Source organism: Equus caballus, chromosome 20 (assembly GCF_041296265.1).
Source record: "Equus caballus isolate H_3958 breed thoroughbred chromosome 20, TB-T2T, whole genome shotgun sequence".
Taxonomy (NCBI): Eukaryota; Metazoa; Chordata; class Mammalia; order Perissodactyla; family Equidae; genus Equus; species Equus caballus.
Window position 1 is genome coordinate 29,782,539 of NC_091703.1, and position 19,773 is coordinate 29,802,311.

Genomic DNA, 19,773 nt, shown 5'->3' on the forward strand with positions numbered 1-19,773 from the left:
GTAAAAACAATAGTAAATTTCACTTGGAGGCTAGTAAATATAAATTTGTAATTTTTTCCATCCAAGTTCTTGAATGCCTGAAATCTATCCATGGATTCCACTGGGGATCATTGGGCTCCAGGTTAAGAACATTTGTATTATTTCATACTTATGTTATCTTATTTATCCTTCATAATGATCTTATGAGGTAAATACTATTATTATTCTTATTTAACTGCTGAGAAAATGAGAGACTGAATATTTTCTCCAAAGTCCCACAACTAGTAAGTGGCAGAGCTGGGATTTGAACACAGGACAACTGATTCCAGCATGTATGTCTTTTTTTTAAATTTTAAGCTACAAGTTGATATGCATTTAGTTCCATGTATTTTTAGCAACACCACTGATCTTTCTGCCTGTTCTTGATCCAAGTATTTCTTGGTTTAATTACTGTAGATTTATAATATGTTTTATATCTACTAAGGCAAACCTTCTCTTAATATTCTACTGATATTTTTTCAATGTCCAAACTAATTGCACCTAAATTTGGGGGAGAGATTTTTAAAGTTATAGGCTAATATGGGGAGAACTGGTATTTTAAAACACTAAGCATTCTGATCTAGGAATGGGATATTCTCTCCATGCACTAGAATATGTATATAAACCCCTTATTAAGTTACTGTTGCTTTTTTATGTAACTAGTGGATACTTTAATTTATTATTAATTTATATTTTTATTAAAATTACCATATGTCTTCTTCCTATATTTTCTTCTAATTGACTGTTGCTGGTCATGGTGTTTTGAAAATGTCCACAAATTATTTAATACTCCTTCCTTCAAGAAAAGGAGGCTGGTTTCCCTTCCCTTGAGTGTGAGCCAGACTTATTGACTCTCTTCTAATGATTAGAATGAGGCAGAGGAGTTCTACAACATCAGAGACTGCATCATAACAGACAGAGTAATTTATTACGCAGCAATAGATAACTAGTACACTGATATATACATATTTCCTACTTAGCACTTGTATGAACTTTCTTTTATATGGGTTTTTAGCTCTTTTAATTTCTTTCACAATATTGCAAACTATATTATCAGAGCATAAATGTAATTTTGCCCTTATTTTTTTTCAATATTGATGCCTCTTTTTTTAAATTATGCCATTACTGTTGCTCTCGAGTTTATCCAAACAAATTATTCTAAGATAAAGACTATGATTTAAAATGTGTATAATTTATCATGCTACAGAATTCTCTTCCCTTGCTGTTTTTCTAAGATGTGTAACTATTTTTTCTAAGATGCATGTGTAACACAGGAATGAATATCAGTTTTAAGAAGTGACTTTTAGTACCTATGATAGTGTTATGAGGTATTAGGTAGTATAGTCTAAAGTAAGACAAAATCTTATTTCAATGTTGAGTTCAGTATTTACTCTTGGCCATTGTTAGAATTAAATTAGATAATCCACGGACAGTCTATGGATAAATGATACTTCATGATGGGTGATTATGTATGTGTGTGTACATGTAATTTATATATAATATATAATGTTATATATGTATATGTGTGTATATATATATATTTGCTGATATCACCAAATTTATTTTCCTCTGACTGGTAAATAGGAAAGAGATTCTGAAATATTTTCCTAAATAAGTCCAATGAGAAAGTAAACATTGAGTTAATTATCACAAAGATGATAAACAAATATAATTTCTTGTGATAAACGTAGTTCCTGCCTCAGGTTTCTCCACCCCAACTCTCATCATCATGACTCTTGATTTAGGGGAGAGTAACCTGGAAGAACCATATTACCTTCTGTCCTCTCTCAGCTCGTTATTTATACATAATAGTTTTCAGATATTTAAGAAAGTGTCTTATTTCTTCCCTTTAATATTACTCTATTATGAGAGATTCTTGAGAAAATTGGATTGTTAAAGCAAGTAACAGAAAGTTATTCTTCCAATCCGCAGTACACAAAGCAAGGGAGAGGCATGGGATGGCACATGTCCTGGTTGAAAAGGCATCATAGTCCTCTGTTCCAAGCCTTCATGACTGCTCTGTTTCTTCTGGTCCTTTTTTATTCCAAATGGCAGAAATGATAGGAGTTACTTGATTTAATTTCTGGCAATTGACCACATACTAAATGGAAAACTGGTACATCATTAAACAAATAACCATTGAATGCCTTCAATAAGCCTGGATTGAAAAGGCTTATGTAAAAATTGTGTAAAAAAAACTCGTATTATATTATATTATATGTTTATTCTCTGTCTAATTGAACTCTGTGTCTTTTACATCTAACATATGACCTGAAACAGGAGGGAACCACTAAATTGGGCATGTGTATTTGTGAGTATAGTATCATTTTATGAGAAAAGAACTCAAGAGTTGCAGTCCTATAATCCAGATTTGTAACTTAATGCTATTTAGAAGTTGGTGAACTGGGGCAAATTTTAGAACTTATTTCATTATCCTTTCCTTATCTGTAAAACAGGGTCATGTAAAAGAGTTTTTATAACATCAAAGGATATCATGCATGGTATGTGCAATGATATTCCAACACATGCAAATGATATTACAACATGTCTCTGGGACTCCTCCCAAAAAAGTATACAATTGGCTTCTATTTTCCCTCAGGACATAGATGGATTAGGCATATGCTTCCTATGTTTTGAGGTTTTCTTAATAGAGTACATTAGGCTGGGGTGTATTCTGTCTTCTGATTAAAAGATTGAGTTCCTCAAAAAATGCTGTAACTTGAGTTAATCCCACAGCCCTCCATCGAATAGATGTTTCAGTAATGCTGTGCAAAGAAAGACTGGACCTTGCCGCAAAAATTCATAAAATAATTTTTGAGATATGGCTGGAGGCAAACAGGAAAAAAAACCCTCCACATCAGGAATGTACAAGAGCCCTCTTGGAATCCAGTTTGCTCCGGTCATAATGCAGAGTAATGATTTACCAAGGACACTGGACATGATCCTAGTTGTGCTTTATGTCAACACCCGAAGGCAAATTAAAGCCAGCCCCATTTCCCTACCCCACACAGTTCTCTCCCTCAGTGAGACCTGTCACTTTTCTGTTTCCTATTCTCACATTCTAACAGTTTGATGAGCCTTTTGGACCAAATGAGGGACAAGTTCTGCCAGATAAATGGGGTCCACCCAAGTTCAAAATCTACTTCATGGGATTTCTGTGAACATGAGCAAGAGTTTCATATGGACAAAGGAGGGCAAAAAAGAGAGAGCAATAACTTCACCTAGATCTAAGCAGTTCCTGGGATTTCGAAGGAAGTTCCAGGAACATTATGCGATCTGGAATGAAACCAGAGCCCGAGGTCACTCTAGTTCACTTCATGGTTTTCCACGAATACCATTAATGAGTTCCCAATCTTCAAATCACAATGAACTCTTTTTGATTATCACTCTACATGTAATCCCTCTCTTTTTCTGTAGCTACAAAATTAATTTCTTAAAAATCTCCCAATCACAGATTCCTGCAGAGTTGCAGTTTCAGGGATCACTGTGGTTGCCAAATTACTTTCACAAGACGGTATCTTACATTTGTAGGCATCTTAAGTTAATCGTGTTCAAACCCAAACTCCTCCTCCTTGCTGGCCCCATCTAACATCCACAAAGCAAAAGTAGAACAACCCACCACAGAGGCAGAAAAGCATTATCCTCCTCCGCAGGATCCCTCTCCGTTCTCACTTACTTCCGAGTATCACACATCTCAAGTTTATCTGATTGTCTTCATTCACAGGGTCATTAATCATTTTTCTCTCTGGCAGGTCAAATGCCCAAGATGGGGAGCAAGTACTTTTTGGGAAATGAGGTTACATGGGGAAGAAAAATTGAAAGTTGACGCCCGAACAGGGACTTGAACCCTGGACCCTCAGATTAAAAGTCTGATGCTCTACCGACTGAGCTATCCGGGCTCACACCTGCCATGTTTTTTCTACTGCCCATAAAGATAATTCATTAGGTTATTGTCAACTTTGTTTTGCCTTCTCGGACAAAGTGTTTCAAATCAATCGCGTGCAGATGTACCTCACATACTCAAACCAAAAGCAGCCAGCCGATCCCACTTCTACACTCTACACTAATCTGCTGCCATCACAACCAGACACTGGGATTGAAGCAACTTGACTACTCTTAAAAATCCAGCCACAGGGATGAGCTCTGAAGAGCTTAGCTATGGAAAGAGGCCCCATGTTGCTCTCAAAAGCCAACAGTTTGGGTAAAAATGAGTGGGATCTTCTTAGGCGACAAGAGTTTTCAGCTCACTTCACTGGACTCCAATATTTCCTCAAACCTAGAGGATGCAGAGAAAAGAAGCGGAGCTTGGACAGTCCTTCCTACTTATCTGTCCAAATCCTATTAGTGTTTAAAGATCCATATTCAAGCCCTCTTCTCCCTACTTGGCTATACTCCAAACTCACCTCATTCCTCTTCCCAATCACCCATCGCTTCACCCTTCCTCTCCGGTCCCCTCTGCCTCCCCCTGCGTGGGATCTTAGCAATAACTCAGTTCACTCCATCCAGGTTCTAGGTCAGAGTTTCCCAAACCTGACAGATTTTGAATCTGGGGAGCTTCGTTATAGCGTAAGTTGCAGTCTGGCCCTACCTGGACTTTGCTTTCGGACTTCATCCAAAACTTATATCTGGTTGTCTATCACACAAAATAGTGACAAAAGGCAGAAAGCATTGGCCCTTTGTGCCTCAGTGTCTGAGGTTTGAGATGCTCTCTGGGTGTACAAAGTGTTAGTTCGTTTCACGGATGGTGCCCCAGCCCACACATCTCCCTTGCGCTCTCCTCTTCCGGAGAGAACTCCGTCTGAAAGAGGTTGTGTATTCGACCGTAGCACTCTCTTTCCTCCTCTCAGTTCCTTCCGGCTTTCAAAACAGAACCGCAGCCAAGAAACCAGCTTCCGGGTCTGAATCATATTGCTCCCCTCGGTTTGCTAGACACAGGCTGTCGCTCTGCATTTCACGCCAGGTTTTGTGAATTCTTTCCGCTCCGACATCACCTCCTGAAGGACCTAAATCTCCCTCCACTCCCCTGCCCCCAACTCACCGCAGTACTTGACTTGTCTCCTTTTCTTCTTTGTATCCCTCCACCTTACCTTTGTGATCTTTTAGGCAGCTTTGAAGGCAGAGGAGGAGGAAGATAGGGGAAAGGAATCTAAAGACAAGAAAACGCCCCATTGTGGGACTTTCCCTGATGATGGAATGGAAATGCCTTCCTGAGAGCTAGTTGTGGAGCTGACCTTGGAGCAAGCTGAGAGAAGTAAGAAGATACTTGAAACAGAAATAACTGAATCCTGGGGTCCAAAATCAGTCTAAAGCCAGCCATTCTTTTGTTTTCCAGAAAAACATACCAATAACTCTTAATTCTCCAATTCCAATGGATTCCTTTCAGTCCTCTTTCTACTCTCACTTCAGGGGCCATCTCTCCCATCGCCACATGAAAATCCAAGTCTGTAGAGCAAGCTCTCTATGGAATTCCAGGCTCAGATATGACAGTGCTTAGATATTTTCATTATCTTCATGACGTTGTTCCATAGACATTTCAAATACATCACATTCTGACAGTGCCAGAAAAGGCGGTTGTCTGTGGCAGATACTTGCCCCTTTTCCTGAGTAGCTCCAGGTTTTCTGTCTTCTCTTTCCATCGGGACCTAAATTTCCAGAGGCAACTTTTTGAGTTCTCTACTTTGTACTCACTCCCCTCATTTTCTTCTAGGTCTCTGGCAGTCAGGAGCAGTGGAGGTACAGGGACCCTGCTGTGATGGTATGGTAAACCTGTGATACCACGGAGATTGACCAGAGAAGGAGGTCTAAGCTGAGGCCACTTGAGCCACACTGGCCATACAGAAGCCAAAGGTGAGGCTTAGCAGTCCTAGGTATTAGCCATTTCCCAGCTCTGGGAAAAGCCGCCAGACTATGTACTCCCTCAGAGACTACAGTGTCCAGAGTCCCACTGCTTTTGGAGACTTTCTTCCATGGTTCTGCCCACTGCCTTTGTTTATGTGAGTCTGCATGGAGCCTCCATATTTAAACCAGTGAGGTTACGGAGAGGGAGAGGAAAAGGATACATTGGTGCTCCTAGCTCAGGAAACATCAAGTGCAAGATTTTGTTCTCTGTCAGATTCCACCAGGAGTCACTGGACAGAAAATAAAGAGGAGAGCAACTAATTCACTGAAAAAAGGATTTGAAAACAGTCTTTACTTGGCATCTGCCCTGAAGTGAGACTGCTTTGTAAAAGCATTTCCCAGCTGAGAGTTCAAAAGAAATACTTTGGACATCTGTGCTTTGGGTGGCTGTAGTGCCTGCTGGATAAACAGGGCATCCTGAGTTAAGCGTCCGTGGAGTCCTGTCTTTTTCATTTTTCTCTGTGAGTTGCTGATCCACCTCTCCAGCCCTCACAGCCTTTGTGAGGCTAAAGGGAGATCTTCTTTGTTTGTATACACAAAAGAAGCTTTGCTTCCTCTTGTGAAATTCGGCTTTTACAGTTTTTCTACCACTTTGATACACAAACTAGCCTCCAAGAGAAAATGAAAATGGAACTGATTTTGATACATCCACCAAACATAGAGTCACATTTAGAAACAAAGTAGTTCTACAATTTTTATTGGCTCCTTGTTTATAGTGATACTATTTGTTTTCAGAAACACAAGAAATTTATGCACCTGTCTTTTCTTACCATTCCCTCTTCATCCCACCACCCAATCACACACACACACACACACACACACACACACACACTGACTCTGGTTGCATCCCGGAGATCTTTGGTGTGGTGTTAACTCATATATTCCCCTTTACTTAAAGTTCTAAAAACAACAAACTGGAGTCAGCGGCCAAATGTAAGAAATGTAGAAAGCAAGGAATTTTAATTCATTACTCTCCAATGTCCTTGCGATTTTATTCTGGCTAAGTCTGTGTGTATGGAGCTGGACGTTTTCCATCATGTGGTGTGTGAAAATCTCCAATGAGAGTCAACTTCCCATCGACCAGAACAACCACTCTGCCAAAACCCAGCGTCGAACAAAAAAACTTTTAACTCTTTAGGCCTAATTTCCTCCCCAGTCGATCTATTGCTGACAGCTGACAGCTGACAGTCCTGGAACTTCCAACTACGTTTTCAGCGTTCGCGTTGACAGTCTCCGCATTCCTTAGCGCTGCCATTTGGGTTGTCCAGTGTCTCCCAGTCACTCACTCAAGAAAATCAGGAATCCGTTCCCTCCGCTCAACTGCGTTCATCCAGTAATTGACTGCGCTGGATGGACCACTGGAGGGAAAGGAGAGGGCAAGAGAGGGTAGGGGCAAGGAAGTCAGGTGGAAGTTTTCTCTTGTTTTTTACATGACTCAGATCTGACTGCTCAGAGATCTAAAAGAACTAAAAGTTTTCATAAGGCTGTTTCTTTCCCCCTTTACTCTCTGTCCTGTACTTCCATGATATACCCAACAAAACTCAATTTGAATGCGCCACTTGCGGTGGCAGGCTGCTTGCTTTTGAAGTAGGAGATTCTGGTGGGGATGGTTCCTTTTTTTCCCCCTCCCTCTCCCTCTCGTCTTCCTTCTGCCGATTCTGCCCCCTCCACCCCCCAAGGGGGTGGTAAGCCCTAGGGAGCAGAAATGGGAGAACAATAAAAGCAATTCATTGACTTCCTTTTGCTGTGAACTGGAAAAATGGAGCTGGTAAAAGGAGAACTGGAGGTGCCAGGGATTGAACCAGGGACCTCGTACATGCGAAGCACGCGCTCTACCACTGAGCTACACCCCCTGACTCTGGCCAGCCTTTGCTGTTTCATAAAATATTACTTCCATTTTCCCATTTTTTTCAATTTGAGAGTTAGTTGGAGAAAGCCTACTGGGTTAAATTTCACTTTTTCTGAAATTACTGAACTGGATACTGTCTAGTGGCTTCACTAGGAGAAGAATAGATTGTAGTCCGAATAGCACGGTTTCTGACTTTAAGACCTTCCCACTCGGGTTGGCCTGCTCCAAGGTGCACTCACCACCAGATTGTTTGGGTGAAAGTTACTTGCCTCCACAAGGAAAGTCCCAAGAAAATCACGTCTCCAACATAAATCGCAGCAGTAACGATTCATATTGAAGTGCTTCTCAATCTAGAGGTAGCTGGCGGTTTCGGTTGAACCGGGGAATTGAATTGCACGCCCTGTTGGGTCGAATGCCGAGTCAGCATCCATTTTCCAGCTGACTGGCAACGCTGGTTCTTGTGTAACATGCTCTGAGATGTCCTTAGTTCTAATTCCACACTCCATCTCTGTCCCTCGCTTGAGGATTATGTCCACAAGAGTTTTAAAAACAACTTCAAAACTCTATCATCTTGAAATGAAGTGCCTTTATTTTGCCGTTCTCCTGAATGAACAGCAGCGAGGGCAGATGTAGGGCGCAGAGCAAAGTTGGGGGATAGATAGAGCAGGGACGGCAAACTGCCTTCCCTCTTAGAATCTACTGACACAATGGAAAAACCTGCTATAGAGATGAATATTTGAAAGAATAAAGTCAAAGAGGCCTGGAAACCATCAAGTGGTGCCATAGATGAATTGGAAAATGCGGTGGAGTCCTGGATACTGCAAAACAAATAGGATTAGATTGCCTGGGGAGGAGCAGAGGTAATGGCCGCCTTGCTCCCTGGATGCTCTCAGCTTAGCGTCTTACCGCTAAAGATCTAGATGTTAACTTGAAACACTAAGGCTGCTTCTTTATCCAAGAGCCTCCGCATAGTATTGACAAAAGTATTTCGGGCAGATTTTCATTTAAAGTCTTAAAAACTTAAGTGTTTGCTGGTGAAGGCAAAGAAGATTGAAGGCGCACAATTCTGATTCTCGTCGCCTTAGTCCTCTGGAAGATTTACTTGAGATAGTGAGTGCAGAAGGATGTTTGTGATTAGGTGACACAGGTAGAAGAATTCCTTGATGTAAATTGTGGGCCTTCCAAACTCTGGGGATCTGGGACTTTTAGCTTTTTAGTCTAGGGCTCTCTCAACTGAGACGTCACCACACCTCTACTTTCATCGACACTAATAATTTTCTCAACTTTATGGTTTGGAAAGCACTGCATTCTTTGAGAGATGTCTTCCTCTTGTTCCCTTACTCAGAAATTGGGCTAAATATCCCACCATATTTGGTGATTGATCCAAATTACTGATGCCTATGTGTGTGGAAGGGAAATGAGGGGAGATAAAAATCACGGGTAGGTTTTCTGCTCCCTAGCCTTCCAACAGGCACAACTAAGAATACAAAAGGAAACTTAACGAAGATTGCCCGAAGGTCTGTTTTACCTTTCTTTGATCCTTCTGGTTTCCCCCCCTTCCTCAGTGAACTGTGAAATGGAACCAAAGGAGCATGAGCTCCTTCGCGTGGTGGTGGCATGCTTGTTCATCTCCTTTCAGGAGATCCTGAGTGGGCATGATCTTTCCTTCTCTATCATTCCTTCCTGTCTTACTTGTGCTGATGCAACTTGGATGTGTACAGCTGTGAAATGGAAAGAGAAAAGCAGTATTGAAGAAATCCAGGAATAAACCTGGACAGCCTCCTACACGTTAGCCTGTGCTCTACTACACACTCAATCCTCTATAACTGATGATTGCCCTGAGTTCTGGGTAGGATAGGATCAAACAATTGGTAGAACAAAGTTTACTGTACTTAATTTCACTATTTCAGGAAATCCTAGACTGATCTTGTTTTGCACCTATGCCGTGAGAAGGATATCTAAATGCTAGACCAAAAAGCATTTCTGTTACTAAGATCCAATCTTCCCAATCCGGTCACTCCACTCCAAGGTCTGCTCACCAACAGACTACAAAGCATCAGTTCCAATTCTTCAACAGGGAGAGTCCCAGGTTAGAATATTCATTTCTGTCTCCAATTCTCTTTTCTTTCAACTTCTGCTGTGCCTACAAAACGGCGCTGTTTAAATTAAATACAAAATAGAGCGCAGACTTGAAAGTTTCCTGAACAGACAAAACCATTTAAGTCATGTAAGCAAAACTAAAATCTAGCTTGTTTCATGAACATAAGAAAAACTTACCTTAGGTTATTTCATGTAAATTCCTCTGATAATCATAAATAAACAAGTAATCTGCCTAAAAATGGTATAAGATAATCACTTTTAACCAATCCCCTGCTGGAGTCTGCAAACTCTCATCGTAATAACCAATCACTGTAAAAGTTAAACAGCTTCCTCATTTTCACTTTATAAGCCATCCTGTGATGTCACGCCCTTGACCTTTATATCTCTTTTAAAATTGAAAGCTCCAAGTTCACAAACTGTTCTTATATGCACAACAAACTCTTACTAAATACGATATTATTGATTTGGTGGTTTTAATTTTGCTATTTCTGGATTTTTGACAACACATAAGATAGTGCAGAAGGGTATAAAGATTAGCAGTGTGTTACCTCAGGGAATTTAGGCACAGGTGGGTGAAACGAGTATTCCATAATAAATAGCCAATACATATCTTTGATTAAGTGAACAGAAGATCATGTGCACAGCTACTGTTCTTTTGGTTCATCTTGAGGGGAAACAATGACTGCATGATGTTTCTTTCAGAAAAATAATCAACATTAATTTCTTTGTTCTAGATTTTAATAATTCTCCTTTAGGGACTGAGGGATCATGACTTCAAATCTCACAAGTGCTGGGATAATTTACTTATTGTAGAGGTTTCTGCCTCCAGAGCCTCATCAATATGATCTGGCTTCTAAATCTGTTATTGCCATTACCTCCTTTGGTGGTAAACAATTTTCCTATTTATATTAGGAAGTTCTCCTTTTTCCTCCTCTTTCACTTACTGCTCATTTTTCTGCTGCTTCGCCTTTTTTTCTTGCTATTTCTCTCTCTCCAAGCTTTTTTGAATTTTCAGTCTCTGTTTCCATTCAATGCCTAAGCTGAAAAAAGTTTTTTTGTCTGGGTTTGTTTTTGTTTTAATATCAGGAACTGACTTCATTTGCAACAGAGTATGGAGAAGTTCACACCCAAGGGTGCTTTCAAGAACAGTAGAGGTTGTGGTGAAGCAATTAGAATGAGATTCTTGGACTTAATGAAGGTATAGCCTAGACTTCAGGCTAGCTAGTATGCAGAGGAGAACCAGGAAATAAGACAGCTGAGAGGAGCCCTCCTGAGGACAGAACAAATACCCACTGAAGCAAGTTGCTACAATGCTGGCTTTGAAGATGGAGGAAGGGACCACAACTCAAGGAATCCAAGTAATGCTTCTGTAGAAGCTGGAAAAGGCAAAGAAATGGATTCTTCCCTTGTGCTTCTGGAGGGAGTACGGCCCTGCTGACATCTTGACCTCAGCCCAGTGAAACTAACTTCCGACTTCTGACCTCCAGAACTGTAAGAGAATAGATCCGTGCTGTTTTAAACCACCAAGTTAGTGGTAATTTGTTACAGCAGCCATCAGAAACTAAGACAGGAGTAAAGAGGTCAAGGGCAGAAACAGGTGAAAACAGTAAGGGTGAAAGACCAAAGAAAACTTCCAAACTCACCTTTATCCCCCAAACACGTTAACACACAGAAGAGATTCAGAGGGATTTAGATATTTGAAAAAATAAAACCAAATAACTCTTGGAATATTTAAAAGGTACCATCTTTGGACCACAATTTGGAGGAGTTTCTAGTTTAAAAAAAGTAGATAGAGTCGGTTTGATCTAGAAAGAGCAATGGCAATGGCTTCATCATGGTGTGGTGGGTTCCCTTTGGTCTAAGCAGATGACAATTTCGCTTTATGCTCCAAAGTTATACCGCGCGATATTTCAAGCAGGAGCTCATTTAAAGATTTAAAAAGGAATGACCAAAGTATTTTGTGGGGAAGCCAGGAATAATCAAAGGCACTGAATTGTGTTTCTCTCTATGTCAGTGCTTAGAGTAGTGACTTTATGAAATGAGTGCAAGAGGGTGCCTGTGGACTTGTGTAAATGACCTGCAAGCCTGTAATTCATTTAGACGCAAACAGACGACTTTTCCTGGGGAAGACTGTGAACTGAATGAGATCGGTAGTTCCTCGACCAAAAGCTCTCCCAACTGAACTATTTTAGCGTACCTCAACACTTCTACAAATAATTTACTCAACTGTGCAGTTTCGATGACTCGGGGATCTTTGAGAGAAGTTATTCGCCGTGGAAAGTCTACCCACTCCCTCTCTAAGAAAGAACTGGGATCACAACTCTTCATGATTGGTGACTGAAACTTCATGAGCAGCTCTCATGGTACTGATCTTTGTATTTCCCCTTTATATATTTCTGTATAGAGCGCTGTAGGCAGAAAGGAAGGAAGGTGAAGACTCAAGAGAATATTGTATCCCAAGACTCTCCTTGATGGTGGATGGGAACCGCCACTCTGAAAGTCATCCATGACCAGTCCCTGGTGAGCCCGACAGTTACGAAAGATTCTAGTTGTATTAAGGGACCTTGCAGTTCAGAATGCAGTGTCTCTTCTCTTGAGGGTTTCAGAAACAGCAGAGTTGAATAGAGTAGATGCTGACCTTGCAGCTTAAATCTGGGAACACCGGCGGATAATAGCGCCAACCAGTTATGTAGACTACATTTCCGGCATCCTCCTGTAGGGGGTGTAGCTCAGTGGTAGAGCGCGTGCTTAGCATGCACGAGGCCCTGGGTTCAATCCCCAGCACCTCCATATGTCTCGCCTGGTAGCTCACCATAAGTATGTTATCAGCAGAAGTGAATAGTTTCTCCTCCTCTGGTGGTGGCTTTTTCATGCCGGGCGTATGTGGATGGGTGTGGAAGGATAGGGAAGCATAGGAAAAAGAAAAAGTGAAAGTTTTGTACTTCTCAGTCTGTCTATTGACAGGGGAATACCAGCTGAGAGAGACGCGGAAAGAGAAGAAATCTAAAGGAAATTATCCCAGGGCTTCTTATTCTTCTTTCGGTTGGTCTAGTTTCCCTTCCACAACTAATAATTTAATACTAATTCATTTCAATTCCTAGGGAATTGCCTCCAACTTGACTGCTTCGACACCAAAATAACAAATGACATACGACGAATAAAAGACGGATCATTCATGCGTTAGTGACATGCTTACGGCCTAGCATTCAGATTAATTACTCCTATGCGCTGAGGTAGCCAGGGTGGGAAGAACCAAATTCAGTTACGACGACACATGGAGGTGCTGGGGATTGAACCCAGGGCCTCGTGCATGCTAAGCACGCGCTCTACCACTGAGCTACACCCCCTACAGGAGGATGCCGGAAATGTAGTCTACATAACTGGTTGGCGCTATTATCCGCCGGTGTTCCCAGATTTAAGCTGCAAGGTCAGCATCTACTCTATTCAACTCTGCTGTTTCTGAAACCCTCAAGAGAAGAGACACTGCATTCTGAACTGCAAGGTCCCTTAATACAACTAGAATCTTTCGTAACTGTCGGGCTCACCAGGAACTGGTCCTAGACGACTTCCAGAGTGGCGGTTCCCGTCTACCATCAAGGAGAGTCTCGGGATAGAATATTCTCTTGAGTCTTCAACTTCTTTCATTTCTGTCTACAGCACTCTCAGAAAAACATAAAAGGCAGTGCAGGGGAGTACAAAGACCAGTACCATGACAGCTGCTCAGGTAATTTAGGTCCAGGTGGGGAGATCAGACTGAAGTGTAACTAATTCACAATATTGGCATGAAATGAAGAGCAAAGAGTGTGTCAGTCACCACTTTCTTAAACCTCTGCGCCCGGCATGTGTGTCTGGAAATGTGGAAGCGGCGTTCTGTCCAGGACGCTTGCATCTCTAGTTCTGAGACCCCTAAGGACAGAAGACAGGAAAGAAGATCAGGAAAGACGCTCTCGTCTATATAGCCTCTTTCAGACAGAATGCTTTCCACAATCAGGCGAACAGGAAAGAAGCAAAAGAAACGAATTAGTTCTTTATATGACTTCCCTATGCCTGGACAGGTCCTCAAACCCTGTCTGTTCCTGGGATACAAAAAGTAAACGTTTCCTGCCTTTATTCAAACTGCGTGCCACAGTCGACCCAGACACGTGTTTTGGAGGAAATCCTGCCATGGGTGGAGGAGTGAGACCTCAGGAATGTACATAATTTTAAAACTCCCCCATATGACTCTGAATTTCAGCAAGATTGAGTTACTACTAGACTGACGTCTGAGAACTAAAGAAAGCTGAGAAGGAGTGGAGAGGAGAGAGGAGATAGAGAGCAGAGAGTATCATGGCGGGAGAATGGGGAGAAGAAGACTGGTGAGGGGAGAGAAGAAGCCGCCGAGGAGGAGCAGGAGCAGGAGAAGGAGACAAGAAGAGGAGCTGGGAATGGGACTTCGCCGATAGCATTTGGCTAGGGGAGGATGTCGGATGTATCCAAGGTCCTTACCTCTCCTGCATTTTCACCAGGTCACCACAAGAGAAGGCACCGTTATTCTAAGCGAAGTAGGTGAAAACGTACGTCCCGCTAGAATGCATTTGTTTTCTTCCAGATTATCGTAGTTTGAGAGCTACCAGTTGCTCTTTTCCTCGCTGAATGAACAAGTTGAGCACCTTGTAGGGCGCTCGTGTGGTTGAACTTTTGTTTGCGGTGCGCAGGGCTGGGATCGATAGCTTTGTAAAGAGCAACAGAAAAGCCACGCCCAGAGCACCGCGTGACTGTAGTGGGAGCAATGCCGAACGCAGAACCAGAATCCACAGGGGCCTTTGGGCCTACGCATCTGAGACAGCAACTGATTTTTAGCGCATTGGCCTTGTATTATGAGGGAGAAATCAGATAGAAAAGTAAGACGGACAATAAAAGAAAACTTTTGACTTGAACAGATTGAACAAGAACATGTACTTGTCACGTGAAGGTGAAAACTCCTGGGAAATTTGGCTGGCAGTTGACTTTTAGTGTTTACACGTTAACCTACGAAACAATTTAGGTGATTTTGTGTGACTTCCCAAATTCACCCAAATGTTGGTGAGGTAGGAGAAACGAGAACCTTCTCAAACTCTGAAGTAAAGAAGGTACAACCATCTCTCAGTTTATGTGCTGCTGGCTCTTGGAAGTGGTGAGTTATTTGTAATAAACAAATAAACACATAAAAATAAATCCAACCTTACATCTCCTCTCATGTACCCAGGGCCCCTCTTTCCCACTAAAAAATAGCCTTTTCTTACCCCCAAACCTCTTTGGCACCCTGTACCCTGTTAAAGTATTTTCTCCACATTTAGGAAAAATACAAAATCTATTTTAATTTATATTCTGGATGGTATGTTTTCATACATACTACTTCATAAATATAATAATTATTTTTAAAATCAGAAATTTAAAATACATTAAGAAAAATGTACAGTTGTTTTTTGTTTGCATCTTTTTGTAATTTCATTGCAGCATTCCTTATCTGACTGCAAATGCGTGGTACTTTGAGTTCTTTTTAGCTAGTTGTAACATCTTACTCATTAAGTAAATGAGTTAATTATTATGTTAATAATCACTCATTAGGGGCCGGCCTCTTGGCCAAGTGGTTAAATTCCCGCACTCTGCTTCAGTGGTCCAGGGTATTGCTGGTTCGAATCCTGGGTTCAGACATGGCACTGCTCATCAAGCCATGCTGAGGTGGCATCCCACATGGCACAACGAGAAGGACCCGCAACTAAAAATACACAACTACGTACCAGGGGGCTTTGGGGAGAAAAAGGAAAAATAAAATCTTTAAAAAATAAATAACCACTCGTTAATGGTTAACTCATTGACTAATCAGTTAAATAAAATCTTTGGCACATATTCATTTTATGTTTGTATGACAGTCATGATTTTATCATTTTGGGAAAATTATTCTTTAACAACGTTGTGATATAGAGATGCATTAGCAACTGCATGCAGGAATGATTTCGCTTCAATGTGTGGTCTTATATTCAAGGTGACTTTCCTTCACAGGGTGTATTTGATTAACAGCACCCCAATATTTCCTGCTTCTTAGGGTGTTGCTGTAAGTATTCTTTGGCCAATCTGTTACTGGTTGCTTAAAGTGCTTGGGGAAAATGGATATATAATAACAATAGCAATAAGGGAATTTGATTGAAGTCATAATTTGAGTACTTGTCATTAAATACTGGATCCCCAAAAAGGTCAAGTAACTGGCCCCAGGGCTCACATCTGATATGTAGCAGAGCCAAGATTGGAAGTCAGGCAGTTAGACTTCTCAGTGAATACTTCACATTTTCATGGGAAAAAGATCCTCAGGGCAATGACACTCCACATGAGGAAATTATCCTTCTTTGAAGTTGTCATAATTACCTAACAGGGAGAAATTACTCATTGTCAGAGAATTTAGGTATCTTTTACCAAGCTTTCAGTGAACAATTGTGGAGTCCTTTAGGGGTTTTGGAGGCTTATCATCTAGTCCGGTGCCTGAAACTCAGCGGTGGTCCAACAAATGTTTTTGGAAAGATTTGGCAAGTGGTTGGTGAGACAGAGTCAGCGGGGGTCCTGACGCGACCGCAGGACTGGGAATGTGAATCTGTGTTCTTCTCGCTTCATGCTGATGTTTGAAATTTTGCAAAGCAGACACAAAGGCAAAAAACAATCCAGTTCAATGCTAGAAAGCGTGCATAACCTTGACTGAAGACTTGCAAGGACTACATTTAAAAAGAAAGAAAAACTTACATGTGTATATAGATTCAAAAGTTATTACTAAGTTCAACTTTACCTTTGAAATACAGACTGTATTACAGGAACAGAAAAATGGATTATTAATAGGTTAATGGATTTTTACAGCTCACCAATGGGTTAAAAGTGAAGAATCATATAGACTCAATAAATGAGGATAGAGCTTTGGTAAAATATATAATTCAGTTTAGATCTTCAAACTACAGACTGCATTTTAGCAGCTCTTTATTCAATTGCACTTAACCAGCCCATTTATTAATCAATCCATCCACTAGGTCTGTCAGCTATACAGCTGAGGTGCCTAAGGCTATTAGGCTACCTTCTAGTAGTGACTCCCCGCACACTCACACTTCTGTTTCCATGAGTTAGACTGCATGCTGATGAGTCTATTTTTGTTCCCACATCTTATTCTATTCCATTGATGAATTTTTCAATTTTATAACTGACTTAAACATTGGATAATCCGGTGTAAAATGATGAGGGAGGAGGAAGATGTTTTGGAATAATTCTACAAAATCCACTCGGTTAAGAGAAAGAAAAATGCTTTTAAATTTTATATAAATGAGAAAAAAGATAAGTTAGCCAGAAAATAAAAAAATTGAAAGGATTCCACATTTAGACATGAACATATTTTCGTGGTTTTTATTCCTCTTTAAGTTAAAATTTAGTTGAAAACACAGAATGTAAAATATAGGTTTTCTTATGTAAAAAACACAGATGGAATAAAAACCCAAGGACTCAGACTTAAGGAAAATGGTAAAAGGACAAAGTAGAACATATTTGAAGCAGGTGGTATCTTTGCTTTGATTTACTGCAGCAAGTCACTCTTTTGAAAACCAGGCTTGAGTTAGAAACAACAGGAATGAGAGAGGCAAAAAAAAAAAAAAGAAAAAAAGAGAATTATAAAATCTTGGGCAGGAGAAAAATGATGATTATTTGCACGTGAAAAAAAAAGATAACCAAATAAATATGTCTGATTCCAAAAGTTTATGCTGACTTCTTTGGAAAGTAACACCAGTCTTCAAAGCCTGACAATGGCCTCATAAAACTCTTTTTATCTGGTGTCTCTCACTCAGATACCAGATTCCAGAATTGTCAGTAGGGTGTTGCCATTCCCTCTGTTGGCATCTTCTCAGTCTGGCCAAAGAATTAGCAAGAAAAAAGCCAGACACTAGCCGGCTTGCCGTCTTACCATTTTGTGATGGAAAAGCTACTTTCCCACAATTCAGTGCCCTGGCGTGAATGAGCGAGTCAAAGCCACAGGGCAGCCTGGAGTGGAGCCTGCCTGCGCTGAATCCAAAGTTCCAGCTGACGCGCAGGCTCCAGCGCACGTTCCCAGACGGTTCTCAGTTCTGGCTGCACCCTTCCATCTTGTGTTTTGTTCCAAATAGTATAAAACAGAACTTCAGAACTACACCTACTCTTAAAAAACAAATATTTCAGTGTGAAGGAGGGGACATTTCAAGGACAGGCACCGGGCGGCGGAGTAAGGTTAGCAGTTGGAACAAGACCATCAAATTCCTTTCCCTCCGAGAATGCAACGACTCGCCTGGTAAGATTGGCACAGAAATTCGAAAGAATAAAAGTAAATACCTGAAACCTCTGACAAGGGTTCACTTTCGTCTGGCGGCTGATAATGGCCATTTATTTCCAAACCCTTTCAGCACTGGTTCCTCCAATGATTCCGTGTGGTTTTCTGATGTGTACCACAAAGCATTTCTTCAATTTATTTAAATAGGGTGACTAAAAGATTTGAGAGCATGGCATTCCGATTCTCCCCATTTCAGCCCTCTAGACGGTTCACTGCAGACACTGGCTGCAAGAGCGTGTCTGTGGTCAGGAAGCTTCTGTATGTGAATTGCTAAAGAATCGTTTTTGACTAAACCTGACGACCGCCAAAGCCTGGGAACAGATCCCGGCTCTCTTCGTCTAAATTCTCTCTCAATCTAGCCATTCCAGTCACACTAGAAAACTCTACATTCACTAATCCTAATAATTATTTTCACGTTGGGGTTTGGATCTCCCAGCCTTCTTGTGGAAAGTGGCGTTCGTGTGCAGCGTCCATCCGCGCAGAAGAACTCAGACCCACTGAGATCAGCGTCTGGTGACCAAGCTGAATTGCATCAGTGGAGCCTGGAAAGTAGAAAGGGGAGGAAGAAAATGAGTGGCAGGCGTTTTTCTCCTCAGCCTGCAGCCTCTTTCTTGAGAAGGACGTAGCTGAGAAAATAGAGCAGGAAATGCTCCGTGGTCCTCTTATTGTTTCCCTTTCGTTCTTTTCCCCCCGCGCTGCTCCGTGATTTTGCGAATGAACCGTTGACCGGCACGTTCACGTGGAGCTGGCGTGCTTGCTGCCCTGGGCGAAGAGTGCGTGTCCGCGTTGTCTCACGCGACCCAGGCTTCCTTGTTCTCACATAATCACGTTAGGCCGTCGACTCCAAAGCTGCACGAGTACAATCGCTTGAGTAATAAAAGCCGCAAACTGGATAACTCGTGTCCCTCGAGTGTGAGCGGGAAAAGATGAATAAAGAAATGCGAAAACAAAAGTAAGAAAAACAAAAAAGAACGGGAGAGGAGAGGCCCGGACATGGTCGGGGAGCTGTGGCTGGAAGAGTGCAAGCGTGGAGGAACGAAGATCACACCTGGGCCTTCTTCCCGGCTCAGTGTTCTCTCCACAGCTCAGCCACGTTCACCAGGACACTCAGCTACTGAGGAAAGGTTCCGGACTGATAACCTTCCTTTTCCAGGAGTCTTCGAGGACGTAATAGTTGGCAGAACGGAGGGTAGTGTGTTCAGTTCCTTTGTTTCTGAAGCCCCTACTCTGAATCCGGTCCTGTGACTCTGGCAGGAGAAGTGGCACCGCAGGCGAGCCGAAAAGACACTCTTCCTCACGGTCTTCCCACGGTGGCCGGCTCCCAGGTCGGCTTGCCAAGGGATTGCCTGAGTGGCAGTTCCGTCCTCCAACCGAGAGAGGCCCACTATGGAACGTACTCTCGTGTCTTTAAATCTCTCTCCTCATTTTTCTCCCCCTCTGTCTACAAAGGCTGCAAGATAAATGGAAAACAATGCAAACAGACACGAAGACGCATGGGGCGCCTCCTCGAGAGTTTGACTCCGCGCGGGGAAATAAAAAAGAGAGAAAGGGATGAACGCACAAC

At 41.8% G+C, this 19,773-nt stretch overlaps 4 non-coding genes across 4 annotated transcripts; 1 reads left to right on the forward strand and 3 right to left on the reverse strand.

Annotated features, from left to right (window-relative positions):
• Nucleotides 1–3,844: 3,844 nt before the first annotated feature.
• TRNAK-UUU (transfer RNA lysine (anticodon UUU)) lies at nt 3,845–3,917 on the reverse strand. Its single transcript has one exon. It is a non-coding gene; the product is annotated as a tRNA-Lys (tRNA).
• A 3,780-nt stretch (nt 3,918–7,697) lies between these two features.
• TRNAA-CGC (transfer RNA alanine (anticodon CGC)) lies at nt 7,698–7,769 on the reverse strand. Its single transcript has one exon. It is a non-coding gene; the product is annotated as a tRNA-Ala (tRNA).
• Nucleotides 7,770–12,583: 4,814 nt separating this feature from the next.
• TRNAA-AGC (transfer RNA alanine (anticodon AGC)) lies at nt 12,584–12,655 on the forward strand. The gene has a single exon. It is a non-coding gene; the product is annotated as a tRNA-Ala (tRNA).
• Nucleotides 12,656–13,140: 485 nt separating this feature from the next.
• TRNAA-AGC (transfer RNA alanine (anticodon AGC)) lies at nt 13,141–13,212 on the reverse strand. The gene has a single exon. It is a non-coding gene; the product is annotated as a tRNA-Ala (tRNA).
• Nucleotides 13,213–19,773: the final 6,561 nt, after the last annotated feature.